This window comes from Orcinus orca, chromosome 2 (genome assembly GCF_937001465.1).
Source record: "Orcinus orca chromosome 2, mOrcOrc1.1, whole genome shotgun sequence".
Taxonomy (NCBI): domain Eukaryota; kingdom Metazoa; phylum Chordata; class Mammalia; order Artiodactyla; family Delphinidae; genus Orcinus; species Orcinus orca.
In genome coordinates this window covers 132190509-132209363 of record NC_064560.1, presented here as the reverse complement: position 1 = coordinate 132209363, position 18855 = coordinate 132190509, and the positions used below count along the sequence as shown (strand labels likewise).

Here is an 18855-nt window from a genome sequence, read left to right as displayed (position 1 = left end):
ATATGCATGAAAAATTAATGAATATGTGATGTGCAATTCCTTAGTTCAGTGAATGGTATTCTATGTTACTCAGGCCAGAAGAAGCTGTTTTTTTTTTTTTTTTTTTTTTTTATCCTGAACATCAAATCCATCAACAAAGCCTTTGGATTTTACTTCCTCAATATCTTATAAATCTTCCCACTTCTTTCACCAAAATCACTGTAGTCTACATTACCATCATTTTCATCTGAACTACTGAAATAGCCATTAAACTCATTTTCTTACATATCTTTTCCCTCTCCTCCAATCAGTTTTTTTTGCAGTGCGGTTACTGAACTTTTCAAATGGCAAACCTTGTAACATTATATTCTTGTAAAAAATCTGTCAGTGGCTTCCACTGCTCTCAGAATAAAGACAAAATTATTTCACATGTCCTACAAAGGTCGACAGGGTTTGGTCTCTTTATCCAGTATTATCTAGCTGCTGATAGCTCAAAAATCTATAAATACAGCTCTGATTTGTCCCATAAACTTCCAGACACATATCTAAGTGCCTAAATGTCTAAAACTGATTATCTCTCTTCTCCCCAGATTTTGTAGAGTTTGGTAATATATTGATATTTCTTTCAAAGTGTTCAGGCATTTTGTTTAGCCTGTCACTTTTTATGGCATAAAATATCTTATAATATTTTCTTATTGTTTTGATAAATCTTATCTCTATCTACGATAAGGATAAAACCTATCTTATCTCTAGGTTTGATAAAACATGAAAATCATTCTTACAAATGACTTTTGCACACCTTTCAGGAATGTAAATGGTTGAAAATCAGTTATCCTATGCAATAATCCCATTACAGAAATAATAATCCCATTGCAAAATATTATCAGTGATTACCTGAAGATAGTTACAAGTAATTTTCATTTTTATCTCTTTGCACATCTATATTTTCTGAATTTACTACAATAAACATGTTTTGTTTCTTTAAAAACGATGACTATTTTTAAAAGGTCAATGTTTAAATTGAATTAAGAGTATTGGCAATAGAATTAAATATTAATGAAAACTTTTTGGAGGTAGCCATCGTAAAATCTGTACAAAATATGAAAAAACAGGGCTTCCCTGGTGGTGCAGTGGTTGAGAGTCTGCCTGCCGATGCAGGGGACACGGGTTCGTGCCCCGGTCCGGGAAGATCCCACATGCCGCGGAAAGGCTGGGCCCGTGAGCCATGGCCGCTGAGCCTGGGAGCGGCCACAACAGTGAGAGGCCCGCGTACCACAAAAAAGAAAAAAAAGAAAAAACATAAAGGCACTGGAAAGCATCTAAAATTAGATAGAATCTGGAGGAGGTTTTACTCTTGAAAAACTAACTGCACAGGGTGAAATTTGAGAGTTTGTAGCTATTTTTCCTGTATGTTCTCCTCAACCGCTGTTTATAGCAGCAGAAAACTACTGGCTTATCGGTGGAGATGACAAAAACAAAACAAAACAAAACCAGCTTAGGGCTGAAAGATTTCTGGAAATTTAAGAGGGAAATCTGTGAGAGAACTACAGAATGCAAAAGACCCAAAACTGAGAATAAATTGCCTAAATCTCTGACAGCTAACTTATGTGTCTTCAGGGAAGAACCTAGTGGGACTATCCCAAAACAGATAGAGATCAGGGAGGAAATTAGCCTTGAAAGATAGGACTGCACTGGATGAGATTTGTGAGTTTGCTGCTATTTTAACTGAATATATTTCCAGAACTATGCACAGCTTGGAGGTAGACAGCTGAAGCCTTACGGGCTTGAGGCATCAGAGGACAGAACTTGAAGCTGGAAGAGCGGTTAAAACTTAAGGGGAGAATCCCCCAAAGCAATGTGATCCTGGAGGGGGTAAGCCCCCAAATCTGTGTATATACTCTGCTCAAATACTTGGCTGCATGCTGCGCTGTGCAGATGCAGGGGACACTCTCAGGGTTCCAGGTTAAGAAATGTAGCATTGGGAAGTTGTAAAAATTAAGCAGAGATTTGTAAAATGCAGGGTAGACAGAGTTTGCACTTTGAGTCTGGAGTAGGTAATTGCCTATTATAAAAGCAGCAACAAAACACAGTAGAAAAAAAGAAAACAATGGCAAAAACAATAATGAAAAACAATCTTTAGAAGAACCCAACAGTTTATAATATCTACATTGTCTGCGTTTTAAACTAAAAAATCACTAGGCTTTCCAAGAAACAGGAAAAGATGACCTACACATAGTGGGAAAAAAGTAATCAATAGAAATTGGCTTTGAGTGGGTCCAGAAGTTGTATTTATCAGATAACAAATTCAAAACTGTTACTATAAATGTGCTCAAAAATTAAAAGGCACATATGATTAAATAATAAAGAAAAATTGGTCATCTGAGTGAAGAATTAGGGAAAAATCAACAGAGAAACTGAAACAATTAAAAGAAGATATTCTAGAGCTGAAAATTACAGTAACTAAAAGGAAAAATTGACATATAGGCTCAACAATATTTGAGGGTGGGAGAAAAAATAGTAAACTTGAAATTAGATCAATAAAAATTAACAAAAAATAGGAAAGTTTATTTTTAAAAAAACTGAGCAGAGACTTAGCTGTGGGACAATATCCAGTAGTGCAATATATATGCAATTTATGTTTCAGGATGGGAGGAGGGAGAGAAAAGTCAATGATCAAGAAAAATCTTGAATGCAGACAGAAAAGAATAACAAATTACATGCAAGGGAATAGCAGTACAATTGATGATTGACTTCTCATCAGAAACAAGAGTCTAGAAAACATTGGAATGACATGTTCAAATTATTGAAATTGTCCGCCAAGTATTATATATCCAGTGAACCTAGCATACCTGCTCTAAAATTTCCAAAGGAAGTTCTTTAGGCTGAAGGGAAAGGACACAGATGGTAACTTAGATCTACAAGAAGAAATAAAGTACACAGGAAATGATACATACGTTGATAAATATAAAACAATAATGTTTTTCTTTTTCTATCTTAAATTCTTTAAAACACATGTGGTGGCTCAGAGCAAAAGTTAAGACACTGAACTATTGGGTTTATAATATATATAGATGTGATATATATGGTAACAGTAACACAGGGGATGGAGCTATCTATAGGTGTATGGTTGCAAGTTTCTAGTATTTTATGTTAAATAATTGAACATAAACTCTAAGAAGATTGTGATACATTAAAGATGGATTTGTAATTTTTGGCAAAGACTAAAATGAAATAAGGAGATAGAGCTAAGAAGCCAAAAGAGGAATTAAAATGGAATACTAAAAATAAGTTCGAGTAACAAAAAACAAAGCAGGAAAGGAGGAAAAAAGATGAAAAAATAGATGACGAATAGAAAATATATGGCAAAGTGGCAGAACTAAATACAATCATATCAATAATAGCTTCAGGTAAAATGGGCAAAACACTCCAGTCAACAGAGAGTTTTAAAGAGGCAGTAAAAATCAAGAACCAGAAGCAGCTTTATGCTGTCTACAAGAGATACAGTTAGACACAAAGACACAAATATAAGAGGTAGGAAAAATATATACTATGCAAACAGTAAGACTAGGAAAGCTGGAGTGGCTATGTTGATGTAAGAAAAATACTTCATGACAAGAAGGGTTACAAGAGACAAAGAGGGACATTTCCTAATGATAATTGGGTTAATACATTAAGGAATTATAATAGTTTATAAATGTAAATGTACCTAATAACAGCTTTAAAACACATGAAGCAAAAACTGACAGTCTTAATGGATAAATAGAAAAATAGACATTACTGGTGATTTTAACATATCTCTCTCAGGTATCAAAAGAACAATTTCACAGCAAAGAATTAGTAAGGTTATAAATTATTTGACTGATTCTTTGAAGCACCATAATGTTGTATAGTTTTAGGTTTTTAATTTGGTCTATCACCCAGTTTGGGTAACTTTATTTTGGTATTGAATGTGAGATATGAAGAGAAATTCAATCTTCTGCATATGCTGAAAATACATTTAAAAGAAAACCATTTCTACATTGAATTGCCTTTGTATCTTTATGTAAATTAACTATATATATGTGGATATATTACTGGACTTTTTTTTTTTTTTTTTTTTTTGCGGTACATGGGCCTCTCACTGTTGTGGCCTCTCCCGTTGCGGAGACGCGCAGGCTCAGCAGCCATGGCTCACGGGCCCAGTGGCTCCACAGCATGTGGGATCTTCCCGGACTAGGGCACGAACCTGTGTCCCCTGCATTGGCAGGCGGACTCTCAACCACTGCGCCACCAGGGAAGCCTTATTACTGGACTTTTTATTGCACTTCCTTGATGTATAGTCATATAGTCTTTGTTTTTTGAAAACCACATACCACATGCCTACTACATGGTAAGTATGGAAATCTGGTTGTGTAAGTTGTACAGATTTTTCTTTTTCAGAATTGTTTTGGCTATTCTAGTTCCTTTGCCTGGACATACAGATTTCAGAAAAAAATTGTCAAGTTCTAACAAAAAAAATAAATACATAAAAACTGTTGCAGTTTTGATTGGAATTACATTGTACATGAGTTTGGGAAGAAAGGACATCTTAACAATATTGAGTATTTCAATACAGGAGTATGATATATATTGCTCTGTTAATTTAGGTCTTATTTAATTTTTTTAATTAGAATTTTATACATAAAGATCTTACATGTATTTTGTAAAATTTATACCTGTGGTATAAGGTATTTGGTGCCATTGTAAATTATAATTTATTTTATTTTATTTTATTGGGGTATAGTTGTTTTACAATGTTGTGTTAGTTTCTACTGTACAGCAAAGTGGAGTTCCCTGTGCTATATACAGCAGGTTCTCAGTAGTTATCTGTTTTATACATACTAGTGTATATATGTTAATTCCAATCTCCCAACTCATCCCATCCCTCCATCCCCCCTTGGTGTCCATATGTTTGTCCTCTATGTCTGTGTCTCTATTTCTGCCTTGCAAACAGGTTCATCTGTACCATTTTTCTAGATTCCACATATATGTGTTAATATACGATATTTGTTTTTCTCTTTCTGACTTACTTCACTCTGTATGACAGTCTCTAGGTCCATCCACATCTCTACAAATGACCCAGTTTCTTTCTTTTTTATGGCTGATATATGTACCACATAGTCTTTATCCATTCGTGTCGATGGGCATTTAGGTTGATTCCATGTCCTGGCTATTGTAAATAGTGCTGCAATGAACATTGTGGTACATGACTTTTTTTGAATTATGGTTTTCTCAGGGTATATGCCCAATAGTGGGATTGCTGGGTCATATGGTAATTCTATTTTTAGTTTTTTAAGGAACTTCCATACTGTTCTCCATAGTGGCTGTGTCAATTTACATTCCCACCAACAATGCAAGAGGATTTCCTTTTCTCCACACCCTCTCCAGCATTTATTGTTTGTGGATTTTTTGTTGATGGCTATTCTGACTGGTGTGAGGTGATACCTCATTGTGGTTTTGATTTGCATTTCTCTAATAATTAGTGAAGTTGAGCATCTTTTCATGTGCCTCTTGGCCATCTGTATGTCTTGTTTGGAGAAATGACTATTTAGGTCTTCTGCCCATTTTTTAATTGGGTTTTTGATATTTTGATATTGAGCTGATTGTATATTTTGGAGAACAATTCTTCGTCTGTTGATTTGTTTGCAAATATTTTCTCCCATTCTGAGGCTTGTCTTTCCGTTTTGTTTAGGGTTTTCTTTGCTGTGCAAAAGCTTTTAAGATTCATTACGTCCCATTTGTTTATTTTTGTTTTTGTTTTCATTACTCTAGGAGGTGGATCAAAAAAGATCTTGCTGTGATTTATGTTAAAGAGTGTTATTCCTTTGTTTTCCTCTAAGAGTTTTACAGTGTCTGGGCTTACATTTAGCTCTGTCATCCATTTGGAGTTTATTTTTGTGTACAGTGTTAGGAAGTGTTCAAGTTTCATTCTTTTACATGTAGCTGTCCGGTTTTCCCAGCACCATTTATTGAAGAGACTGTCTTTTCTCTGTTGTATATTCTTGCCTCCTTTGTCATAGATTAGTTGACCATAGGTGCGTGGGTTTATCTCTGGGCTTTCTATCCTGTTCCATTGATCTATATTTCTGTTTTTGTGCCAGTATCATACTGTCTTGATTACTGTAGCTTTGTAATATAGTCTGAAGTCAGGGAGCCTGATTCCTCCAGCTCTGTTTTTCTTTCTCAAGATTGCTTTGGATATTCTGGGTCTGTTGTGTCTCCATACAAATTTTAAGATTTTTTGTTTTAGTTCTGTGAAAAATGCCATTGGTAATTTGATTGGGATTGCATTGAATCTATAGATTGCATTGGGTAGTACAGTCATTTTCACAATATTGATTCTTCCAATCCAATGGTATATCTCTTCATTGGTTTGTGTCATCTTTGATTTCTTTCATCAGTGTTTTATAATTTTCTGAGTACAGGTCTTTTGCCTCCTTAGGTATGTTTATTCCTAGGCATTTTATTCTTTTTGTTGCTATGGTAAATGGAATTGTTTCCTTAATTTCTCTTTCTGATCTTTCATTGTTAGTGTATAGAAATGCAAGAGATTTCTGTGCATTAATTTTGTATCCTGAAAATTTATCAAATTCATTGATTAGCTTTAGTAGTTTTCTGGTGGCATCTTTAGGATTTTCTATGTATAGAATCATGTCACCTGCAAAGTGATGATTTTACTTCTTTTCCAATTTGGATTCCTTTTATTCCTTTTTCTTCTCTGATTGCCATGGCTAAGCCTTCCAAAACTATGTTAAATAATAGTGCCAAGAGTGGACATCCTTGTCTTGTTCCTGATCTTAGAGGAAATGCTTTCAGTTTTTCACCATTGAGAATGATGTTTGCTGTAGGTTTGTCATATATGGCCTTTATTATGTTGAGGTAGGTTCCCTCTATGCCTACTTTCTAGAGAGTTTTTAATCCTAAATGGGTGTTGAATTTTGTCAAAACTTTTTCTGCATCTATTGAGATGATCGTATGTTTTTTATTCCTTAATTTGTTAATGTGATGTATCACATTGTTTGATTTGCTTATATTGAAGAATCCTTGCATCCCTGGGATAAATCCCACTTGATCAAGGTGTATGATCCTTTTAATATGTTGTTGGATTCTGTTTGCTAGTATTTTGTTCAGGATTTTTATATCTATGTTCATCAGTGATATTGGTCTATAATTTTCTTTCTTTGTGATAGCTTTTTCTGCTTTTGTTATCAGGGTGATGCTGGCTTTGTAGACTGAATTTGGGAGTGTTTTTCCCTCTGCAATTTTTTGGAAGAGTTTGAGAAGGATCAATGTTAGCTCTTCTCTAAATGTTTGATAGAATTCACCTGTGAAGCCCTCTGGTCCTGGACTTTTGTTTGTTGGAAAAGTTTTAATCACAGTTTCAATTTCATTACTTGTGATTGGTCTGTTCATATTTTCTATTTCTTCCTGGTTCAGTCTTGGAATGTTATACTTTTCTAAGAATTTGTCCATTTCTTCCATGTTGTCCATTTTATTGGTATGTAGTTGCTTGTAGTACTCTTTTATGATCCTTTGTTTTTCCACGGTTTGTTATTGTAGGTCTTTTCCTTCTCTTGTGTTTCCTGCCTAGAGAAGTTCCTTTAGCATTTGTTGTAAAGCTGGTTTGGTGGTGCTGAATTCTCTTAGCTTTTGCTTGTCTGTGAAGGTTTTAATTTCTCCATCGAATCTGAATGAGATCCTTGCTGGGTAGAGTAATTTTGGTTGTTAAGTTTTTCCCTTCCATCACTTTAAATATATTCTGCCACTCCCTTCTGGCTTGCAGAGTTTCTGCTGAAAGATCAGCTGTTAACCTTATGGGGATTCCCTTGTATTTTATTTGTTGTTTTTCCCTTGCTGCTTTTAATATTTTTTCTTTGTATTTAATTTTTGGTAGTTTGATTAATATGTGTCTTGGTGTGTTTCTCCTTGGATTTATCCTGTATGGGACTCTCTGTGCTTCCTGGACTTATTGACTATTTCCTTTACCATATTAGAGAATTTTTCAACTATAATCTCTTCAAATATTTTCTCAGTCCGTTTCTTTTACTCTTCTTCTTCTGGGACCCCTCTAATTCGAATGTTGGTGCATTTAATGTTGTCCCAGAGGTCTCTGAGACTGTCCTCAGTTCTTTTCATTGTTTTTCTTTATCCTGCTCTGTGGCAGTTATTTCCACTATTTTATCTTACAGGTCACTTATCCATTCTTCTGCCTCAGTTACTCTGCTATTGATTCCTTCTAGAGAATTTTTAATTTCATTTATTGTGTTGTTTACCATTTTTTTTGTTCTTTAGTTCTTCTAGGTCCTTGTTAAACATTTCCTGTATTTTCTCCATTCTATTTCCAAGATTTTGGATTATCTTTACTATCTTTACTCTGAATTCTTTTTCAGGTAGACTGCCTATTTCCTCTTTATTTGTTTGGTCTTGTGGGTTTTTACCTTGCTCCTTCATCTGCAGCATATTTCTCTGTCTTCTCATTTTGTTGAACTTACTGTGTTTGTGAACTCCTTTCCTCAGGCAGCAGGGTCATAGTTTCTCTTAATTCTGGTGTCTGCCCCCAGTGGGTGAGGTTGGTCCAGTGGCCTGTGTATGCTTCCTGGTAGGGGGTACTGGTGTCTGGGGCTGGATCTTGTCCCTCTGATGGGCAGGGCCACGTCCAGTGGTGTGGTTTGGAGTGTCTGTGAGCTTAGTATGACTTTAGGCAGCCTGTCTGCTAATGGGTGGAGTTGTGTTCTTGTCTTGCTAGTTGTTTGGCTTGAGGTGTCCAGCACTGGAGCTTCATAAATTATAATTTTTATTTCAATTTCCAATTGTTCATTGCTGCTATATAGAAGAATATTGGTATTTTCAGATTGTCCTTGTGTTTTGCAATCTTGATAAACTTGCTTTTTAGTGCTAGTTGCTTTTAAGATTCTTTTGGAATTTCCCGGGTAGATGGTCGTGTTTTCTGAGACTAGGGACAGTTTTCTTGCTTTCTTCCTAATCTGTGTTTTTTCTTTTTGTCTTACTTTATTGCACTGAGTAGGACAACCAATGAGATGTTGGCTGGGAGTGGTGAGAGCAGAAATCCCTGCCTTGTTCCCAATCATAAAAAAAAGAAGCATTCAGTCTTTTACCATTAAGTATATTTTTAGCTGTAGTTTTTTTTGTAGGTGCCCTTTATCAACTTGATGATGTTCCCTTCTATTACTAGTCTGCTGAGAGTTTTATCATGAAGGGGTGTTGAATTTGTCAAAGGCCTTGTCTGTGTCTATTGAGGTAATTATAGGGTTTTTCTTCTTTCTGTTGATATGGTGAATTACAGTCAATCCTCATTATTTGTAGATTCTGTATTTGTGAATTTGCCTGCTTGTTAAAATTTATCTCTAACCCCCAAATCAACATTTGTGGTGCTTTTGCAGCATTTGCAGACATGCACAGAGCAGCAAAAAATTTGAACAACCTAGTGTGCATGGTCCCAGCGAAGGTCAAACAAGGTGATGCTTTACCTTCTTGTTTCAGCTCTCATACTGTAAACAAGCATCATTTTCATGGTCTATTTATCACCACCTTCTTCACTTTTTTGTGCTCTTTATTGATAATTTTACTGTTTAAAATGGCCCCCAAGCATACTGCTGAAGTGCTATCCAGTGTTCCTAAGTGTTATGATGTACAGAAAGAAAATACATGTGTGAGATAAGCTTTATTCAAGCATGAGTTACAGTGCTGTTGGCTGTGAAGTCGGTGTTAATGGATCAACAATATACTAAATAAGGTGTCTTGAAACAGAAATGCACATAAAACAAGGTTATGTATTGATCTATTGATGAAAATTCACCAATGAAACCATTTGGGCCTGCAGATTGCTTTACTGGAGAGTTTTTAGGTATAAATTCAATCTCTTTAGTAAATGTAGAAACAGTTTATCTATTTCTCTTCAGTGAGCACTGGGAGTTTGAGTCTTTCAACGAATTTTACTATTTCATCTAAGTAGGTGAATTTATGGGTGTAGAGTTGTTTATACTACTTTCTTATTAACCTGTCATGATATTGTCTCTTTGCTTTCTGACATTTGTAATTTGCTTATTTTCTCCTTTTTCTTGGTTTGTCTGATGAGAAGCTTATCAATTTTATTGACTTTTTTCCCAAGGAACACACATTTGGTTTTATTTATTTTCCCTCTCTTTTTTTTTCTATTCTCAATTTCATTGATTTCTGCTTTTATTTTTATTTTTTTCCTTTTACTTGCTTGGGATTTAGTTTTGTTTTATTCTTGGGTTTCTTAAAGTAGAAATTTTAGAATATTGACTTAAGATATTTTCTCTTATATAATACAGGCATTTAATGTATAAATTTCACTGCAAGCACTGCTTTTGCTTCCTGAATCTCCCAAAGTTTAATGTTATGCTTTCATTTTCATTCAATTAAAAATATTTTTAACTTCCCTGTTATATCCCCTTTGGTTCTCATGACCCATTAGAAATATGTTAATTTCCAAATATTTGGGGTATTTTCCAGATAACTTTTTATTATTGATTTCTAATTTTAATCCATCATTATTAGAGATCACACTTTATATAAATCAATTGTTAAATTTTGTTAAGGTTTGATTTTTGACCTAGAATATGGTCTGTCTCTGAAAGTATTTATGTGTTTGAAAAGAGTTTATATTCTGCTTTTATTTAGTGGAGTGTTTATAAATGGCAAATAAGTTGTGTGGATTAAAAACATTATTCATATCTTCTATGTAGTTACTGAATTTCTGTCTACTTGTTCTGTTAATTACTGAGAGAGGGGTATTGAAGTCTCCAACTGTAACTTTGGATTCTTCTATTTCTCCTTTCAATTTTATCAGTTGTGCCTTATATTGTGAAGCTCTGTGGTTAGGTCCATAAATATTTAGGATTATTACTTCATTTTGGATATGACTTTATGATATATAAATATGACCACTCTTTTATTTTGATTAGTGTTTGCATGATATATCTTTATCCATACTTTTACTTTAATGTACTTTGATGTGGTTGGATTAAAATCCATCATCCTTTTAATATTTTCTATTGGTTTCATTGGATATTTGATTCTTTTTCCCTCTTCTGACTTCTTTTGGATTAAGTATTTTTTATGATTCCATTTTTACTCTGTTATTTGCTTGTTATTCATGTGTCTTTTACATTTTTCCCAGAGGTTGCTTTAGAATTTACAATATATGTCTTTAATTTATCTGACTCTACCTTCAAGTAATATTAAACCATTTCATATGTAATATACAGATCAAAAAGGGGATACTATACATTTCTTCGTTTCCTCCACAATGCTATTATTGCAGAAACTTATGCTTGTACATGTGCTACAGATGTACAATACAAGGCCCCTATTTTTTTTGGGGGGGGTTTAGTAATTTATCTTTTAGAACAATTGAAAATAAGAAAAAAATGAATTTTATATTTACCTTCATTTATGACGTTTCTTTATTTGTGTTCTTTATTTCTTGAATGTAGATACAGTTTTCTCACTGGTATCATATTTCTGGCTGGAATATTTCCTTTAACTTTTGTTACAATACAAATCAGCTGGCAATGAATTCTCTAAAGCTTTCTTTCCCTGATAACATCTTTAATTCCCTTTTATTTTTGAAAAATATGTTCAGAGTATAGAATTCTTAGTTAACGGCTTTTTTCTATCATTACATTAAAGATATCACTGTACTGTTTTCTGGCTTGCATTGTTTATGATGAGAAGTTTACTGTAATTCTCATCCTTGTTCCTCTATAAGTTATGTGCCTTTATTTATTATTTTAAAAACATTTTTTATTTTATATTGGAGTATAGTTGATTAACAATGTGTGTTTCAGGTGTACATCAAACTGATTCAGTTATACATGTACATGTATCTATTCTTTTTCAAATTCTTTTCCCATTTAGGTTATTACAGAGTATTGAGCAGGGGTTCCCTGTGCTATGCGGTAGGTCCTTGTTCATCATCTATTTAAAATATAGCAGTGTGTACATATCAATCCCAAACTCACAATCTATCCCTCCCTCCCAGTCTTTCCCCTGGTAACCACAAGTTGGTTCTCTAAATCTGTGAGTCTGTTTCTGTTTTGTAAATAAGTTCATTTGTATCATTTATTGTAGATTCTGCATATAAGCAATATCATATAATATTTGTCTGTGTATGTGCCTTTAGTCTTTGGCTTTTTTCAAGGTATTTTCTTTTTCTTCTCTTTTGAGTAGTTTGAATATGAAAAGTCTAAGTGTGCATGTGTTTTATATTTATCCTGCCTAGTGTTCACTGAGACTCTTGCATCTGTGTTTTGGAAAATCTCCAGCCATTATCTCTTCAAATATTTACTTTTCCTAGTTTCCTTTCCATCTGCTTTTAAGATTTTAATGACATAGATGCTAGGCTATTGATATTGTCTCATAGCTCTGTATGCACTCCTCTGTTTTTGTTGTTTGTTTTGTTTTTTCCTTTCCTGGTCTTTCCTGTTTGTGGCTCAGTCTTTGTTATTTCTCTTGATCTGTTTTCAAGTTCACTGATTGTTTTCTTTGCTATATCAAGTCTACTGATGAATTTGTCAAAAGCATTCTTCATTTGTTTCCATGTTTTTCAATTCCACGTGTGCATTTAAATCTTTCTTTTAGTTTCCTTTTTCTGCTGAAATTTCTTACCAGATCATGAACATTCTCTACTTTTTGCACTGAAGCCTTTTACGAACTTATCATAGTTATTTAAATTTTTCTGTGTTATAGTTCTCATATTTAGGAAGTCTTGTTTTGTTGATTGTTTTGTCTCTTGAAAGTGATTTTTTTGCTTCCTTTTATGCATTTAATTTTTTGTTGAAAGCTGACATCTTGTATAGGAAAACAGAGATGGAGGGGAATAGATTTTTATGCCTAAAAATGAGTGCACTTTTTTTTTTGGCTAGGCCCCAGTGCAAAGGGTGGAGTCAGTCAGGAATTGTAGTGTGTTTGGCTTATTTTGTTGCTATGATTAGCCTCTGTACAACACAGATTTCAAATTCCTCTCTCAGTTCCTTGTATTTAGGATGGGGGCTGATTTGCCACAATGTTTTTCTCAATATTTGCTTTTTTCTCAGCTTTAGGTCTTCCCTTCGAACTTGTACATCGGATAGAGACTTTCTTTACCCTTTTGCCCCTTTCCAGGCAGAAGACTGCTGCTTCTCAATGCTTGCTAGTCTGGTGGTGGAGGCAGGAAGAGAAAGACATTCTTCATTGTTCTGGTTCAGCATCAATCTTAGGCAATGTGTCCCTGAATTCTGGTTGGGGGGCAGGAGGGCTTTCTCACTGATCCTCCCGTCTTTCCCCCAGTTGTAGTTTCCAGCCCAGAATTAGTTTTTATTCACCCTCAGGGGTAGAGGGATTGTCCCTTTTTCTTCCTTCAGATACACCAGTACTATAAAGAGAACATCTCCACTAACCCTATAGGACAATAGGATTTGCTGCCCTTTACCCAGCAGTTTAAGGCTTTTGTTCCATAAGGAAGATAAGGGAGAAGAATCTGGGCAGAGCATCATGCCTTTGGTGCAGTACTTTGGCATGTTTTAAATTTTTGTATCTGTTCTCTTTCACTCAGCAGGATGTTTGCAATACTTTCACATTGTTTTGGGTATAGTTTGTTCATTATTATTGCTGAAGAGAATACAGTTTATCAGTGATCATTATACTGCTATTTATTTATCGATTCTATTGGATAGATTTTGTTAGATATTTGGGATGTTTCCAGTTTGGGTCTATTATGAATAAACCTGCTATATATTCTTGTACATGAGTTTTGGTGAATATATATATCATATTTCTGTTGAGTATATTTATATCTGTGAGGTACATTGCTGAATCAAATGCTATGCATATAACTGGGGGCTTTAGGAGGCCCTGCCTAACAATTTTCAGAGTCCTTATGCTGATATACACTCCTACTTGCAATGTAAGCAAGTTTCAGTTTCTCCAAATCTTTTCCACCTTGGAATTTTCTCTCCTTTTCATTTAGCCATTCTGGAGAATATTAAATTGTTTTAACTTTCCTCATAACTCATGAAATTGGCCAACTTTTCACATGTTGGCTATTTGGTTAGCCTCTTTTCTGAATTGCCTAATCAATTGTTTTATTCATATTTCCACAACTGGTATTTTGTTTGTATTTCTATGACTGGTACAGAATACAAAGATCAGATGTGGACTATATATGTACGTCAACTGACTTAGGATTCTACAGTGTAGTGGATGGGGGGTATCTTTTCAATAAATGTGAGTGGTAGGATTATGGATGACTTTATTTTAATTCTTTTATCTTTTTATTTGTTTCTAAATGTTCTACAATGAACATATGTAACTTTAATCAGCAAAAAGGTTTGAAAACTAAAAATTAAGTCTTGTCATGATGTAAACATTTTTTTGTTGATACATATTGATATGGACACTAATTTTGATCCATGAATTGACTCAGTCAGCAACATGTTAAAATCTGGCTAGTGGCTTGGAATTTTTTAAATGATAAGAGGAGGAATTACATATCTTTTATTCAGTATTCTTTCTACAGTGTTTGTGATAGCATGAATACATGAATGAATGGGTAAATAATGACCTAGAGAAATCCCTTTTGTGTTTTTTTTTCTTTGAATGCCAAGTGTCTTCTGTACTCTTTTATTATCATCATAGTCTTTGCATCAAGATACATAGCAATGATAGCAGGTTTCTTTTTAAAGCTTAGTATTAAATATCTTTCCCCACTTTAATTTTACATTACTCTGCCAAGAAAAAAATTAAAACTCAAGTTATTTGAAGCCTGGACACACTTCCATGATTAGCTGGGTTGTATAAAAGTTGGTGGCTTTGTTCTTCGTGCTGTGTGAGCAGGTCCAGGCCCTAGAAAGATGGGACGAGGCTATAATTGTTTTTCGAAAGTGTGCTACAAAAACGGATGTTATAAACCTGTTATAAGCCAGGTTATAAAGTCAAGACCGGGGTGAGGGAGGGACAGTTTCTTCCAGAAACAGAATTTCTGAAGAGTCCCAGTCCATCGTTTTCCCCAGGATGGTTGGAGGAGGGGTAAAATCTCATCATGAGCTTCAAAGCTATGTCTCTGTGAGGGGACAGTAGTTGCCTTACTGAGGGGGGCATGGCTGCCCATCCCCAATGTTCTCAGCGAGGGAATGGAGAGTTTATTGCCCAGTGAGTGTGAAGTGGGCTGAAGCTCGGTTGGTACTGAATTCTCTAAGAGGTTTCTTCTAGAAACAGACAACTTAGACTCTTCCTCTCACTTCAGCAAAGAAATTCTTTTAAAACCACTTGGCAATCTCCTCCTGTGCCCCTGCAGGGCGGCTCAGAGGAGGGAGTCGTCAGTAAAGCCCCTTTCCAGGCAATATCGGAACTCCTGAAGGTTGGAGACCCTGTAGAAATGGATGAAGGCGGCTGCCACCTCCAGGACGTGGAAGATCTGATGAGGCTGGAACCATACGTCGAATTTTCCAGGCAAGAAGCGCTCAGGAACCCACGTGGCATAAAGGCCAGCTCCGGTGATGTACGTCAGAGCCATGAGGAAGAACCAGCCCATCTGGCCCGCCGTGGTGGCCTTGACGAAGCCCTCCGCGATTGTAAAGTGCACGGTGGGCACGGCGCCGCTCAAGCCAAGCCCCAGGAACATCCCTGCTCTTGTCTGCTGGTGCTGAGGAGAGGCAAACTTGTCCCACTGGGCCACAGTGATGGCAGAGATGCCCAGGACACAGACGCTGGAGAGGTAGCTGAGCCGTGGCTGTGGGAGCAGTAGAAGGAGTAACAGAGCCGGGGGACAAAGCTCCCTGTAATCAGCAGGGCAATCCCTGAATAAGCCAGTTGGGAAAAGGGCTGGAAAATAATCCAGTTTGTCACTGCTCTGAGTGACAACAGACGGTGTGAAAGAGCCAGGAGAAGCTGAGGCAGAGCCCCGCGCCCAGGAAGAACATCGCGAACACCACCTTCTCCTGAAGGGGGGCCATGAAGTACATGTTTGGTCTGAGCATGGTCAGGATTCCCAGAAAGTGAAACGGCACAAAACCAAGCAGGTGGGTCCAGAAGTTGCCCGTCTCCGTGTGGATGCGGAAGATGCTCTTGAAGCAGGCCCAGAAGGAGGGCATGGGCGGCCTGTGGCCGTGCAGCAGGTAGTCATTGTCCTTCAGCCAGTCGGGGAGCACTTCATGCGGGATGACCCTCCAGCGCCCCTCCTAGACCTTATGCACAAACTCCTCCATCTTCTCCATGCCACGGTGGGCTTGCAGGGGAAGTGTCAGCACCCAGCCCTCCTCCTCTTCCTGAGGCACTGGGTGTGCCTGCTTTTCTTCAGCTTTGCTTGGGCTGGTGATGCCCCGCCGGCCTTGCTCCTCCTAGCAGGGGGCCCGGCTCAGCCAGCTCCACTGTGTCAGCCTCCCTATTCCTGGCAGGAGCCCCACTGCCCTGGGCCACCACAGGTCCTTTGTGAGAAGACATCTGGCTGGTACCTCAATGCCCTGCGGCTTCAGCTTGGGGAAAGGGTGGGGTCTCTCGGCCCCAGGGGGCAGAGAGTTCCCTGTAATGGAAGACAGGCGGTGGGGGGGTGGGGGGGCGAGCTCTGCTGGGGGCTGCAGACCCCGTGCTACATCCCATGGCGCTGGAGGCGGCCTGTGGCCAAGCAGCCCGGATCCAAGAAATCCCCTTTTGTGATTAATAATCTCGATATTTACTACTCATAAGTACTATTACAATTTTTATTTTTAATGTACTGCTAAATCATTGGCTTCAAAACTATGTTAGGAAAAAAAAAAAAAACTATGTTAGCTTACTTGTAAAGGCTAAATATATGGGTTATGTAATTTTTGAGGGCATTAACCGAAATGTTAGTTGTCTTCTTGGAAAGAAATTATATTCTCAGTGAGTCTTTCCAAATGTTATATTAAATAGTGTAACATTTTGAATAGAGAAGAGATTGATTTTTAATTTCTGATGGCTGATTGTTTTTATTATCTTTGTTCACCTCACTATATTCCTATTAAAGATATGTTTTTGCCTTGTTTGGAATATAATTTACTAGGATTCATGTTAAATATTATGTAGAGTTTAAAAATAGCAAACTTTGAATGTCAATTTTACAGAATGTGAAACTCCTTTACAACATTGTTATGAAGGCTAGGACGTACCTTTATAAGCCTAATACAAATATTATGCAATTTTTAAGCAACATGTTGATATATCATAGGGGATATTTACTGTAATGTTCTCCCCAAAGTCAATTAAAAAAAAACACTCAGTTTTTATATTAGAATATGAAAGGCCATGAGAAAAGTGGCTGGATTCGTTACTTATGAATTATCTAAATGGAACACATATATACCATCCCACCAAAACAATTTCATCTGACTTAGTTACTGTTAGAATAGCTTAAAATACAATTTGCTAAGTGATATGTCTGCAAACCCACTGATTGTAGACATTGTACTATGCAAAATGTAAAGCTAAAAGTAACTAATGCTCTTCAGAAGTATGGTAGCCTTTGCAAATTGTTTGGAATTAATTTGTTTTGAGTAAACGGAAATTAGTCTGTTAAATGAAGCATACGAAAAAGGATTACAAAGGGGTAGGAGACTATCTCACCAGGATAGTTAAAACCCACACATTTGTATGAGTCAGGAGAAGTACGGTCCTTTAAAAATGATCTTATTCGTTCCAATTGCCTGAGCTTTGTGCCTCCTGATGTGATCCGGAGATTTGGCAAAGGAGAAACATATTTAGAATCTTACTCATTAGAATACTGAACTCATCCGTCAGCCTGATTGACAAGGTCTTAGACAAAGCATTTTGCCTGGCACACAACCTGTACTGAGATTTTCCTGTGGCTATAATGTAGCACACCTGACAGATGTTTGAGTCATTTAAAACAGCAGGAAGTACTCATAAACACCACAGACTGGCATTCAACATGATAGGGATTATTTTTCTTTTGTCTGCCTGAAGTTATATGGCCTATAATCAACAAAGGATTTAGGTATAACTAGCTAAAACATAGGGTGTGATATCATTTTTATGCAATATTTCTCTCGCTGTAAAGCTTACCAAGTGGCCTAGAAGCTGAGATACTTTTTGACACAGGTGAAACACATTTTATATGTTTCCCTTTTCATGATCAGAACTGGTTTAGAAAAGTGTCAAGGACATTATTTGCTCATGGATTAAAGATAATATATCACCTATTTATTTTCTTGATAGTTCCTAAATGATATAATGGACTTTCCTAAATCCATGTTAATTTTTCACTTCAATCAACATGGCGGTGATGAAGTAGAACAACTACAAGGACACTTTTTCACAATTGCCAATAACAATGTGTCTGAATTAGAAAAAGAAAGGCAAAAATAAATATATACCGTCTGTAGCTTAAAAAATTATATGTCCTAAGGGATGGAGATGGATGCTATCAATTTAAATGTCATGCTTGCACAGAATGAAGCATGGCAATTTTAAATTTGGCTTTATTAAAGTTTCTTTTTTAGCTCAAGTATCTCATTTGGTAAATAGCAATTGGAAGAAATGCTCACTGATAAAGTTTATTTAGGTGCTTTGGGAGCAGTAACAGGCAGGGGGCACAATAATTTCAAAATAGCATTTTATTGCATTTACAAATCATTACCTAATCAAAATAACCTTGCAGTCGACAACTACATAGGGACTTCAAAAATAGGGAAATTAACACTATCTTAAAGGAACAAATAAATACCATAATTGAACCATGGTGCTTCCCTGGCATATATAACACTTATTTTAGAAGTTGTTTTTATAAGCATGAGTTTGTTGGGAAAAGATTCTGGTTCTGTTCTGCAGAGGTCATGGCTTTTCTTTCAGTTTGCTTTA

The 18855-nt window shown here is 36.2% G+C and overlaps 1 pseudogene; it reads right to left on the bottom strand.

The window, feature by feature from the left end:
• Window positions 1–15322: 15322 nt before the first annotated feature.
• LOC101277629 (adiponectin receptor protein 1-like) lies at window positions 15323–16562 on the bottom strand (annotated as a pseudogene).
• Between the last annotated feature and the right edge of the window lie 2293 nt (window positions 16563–18855).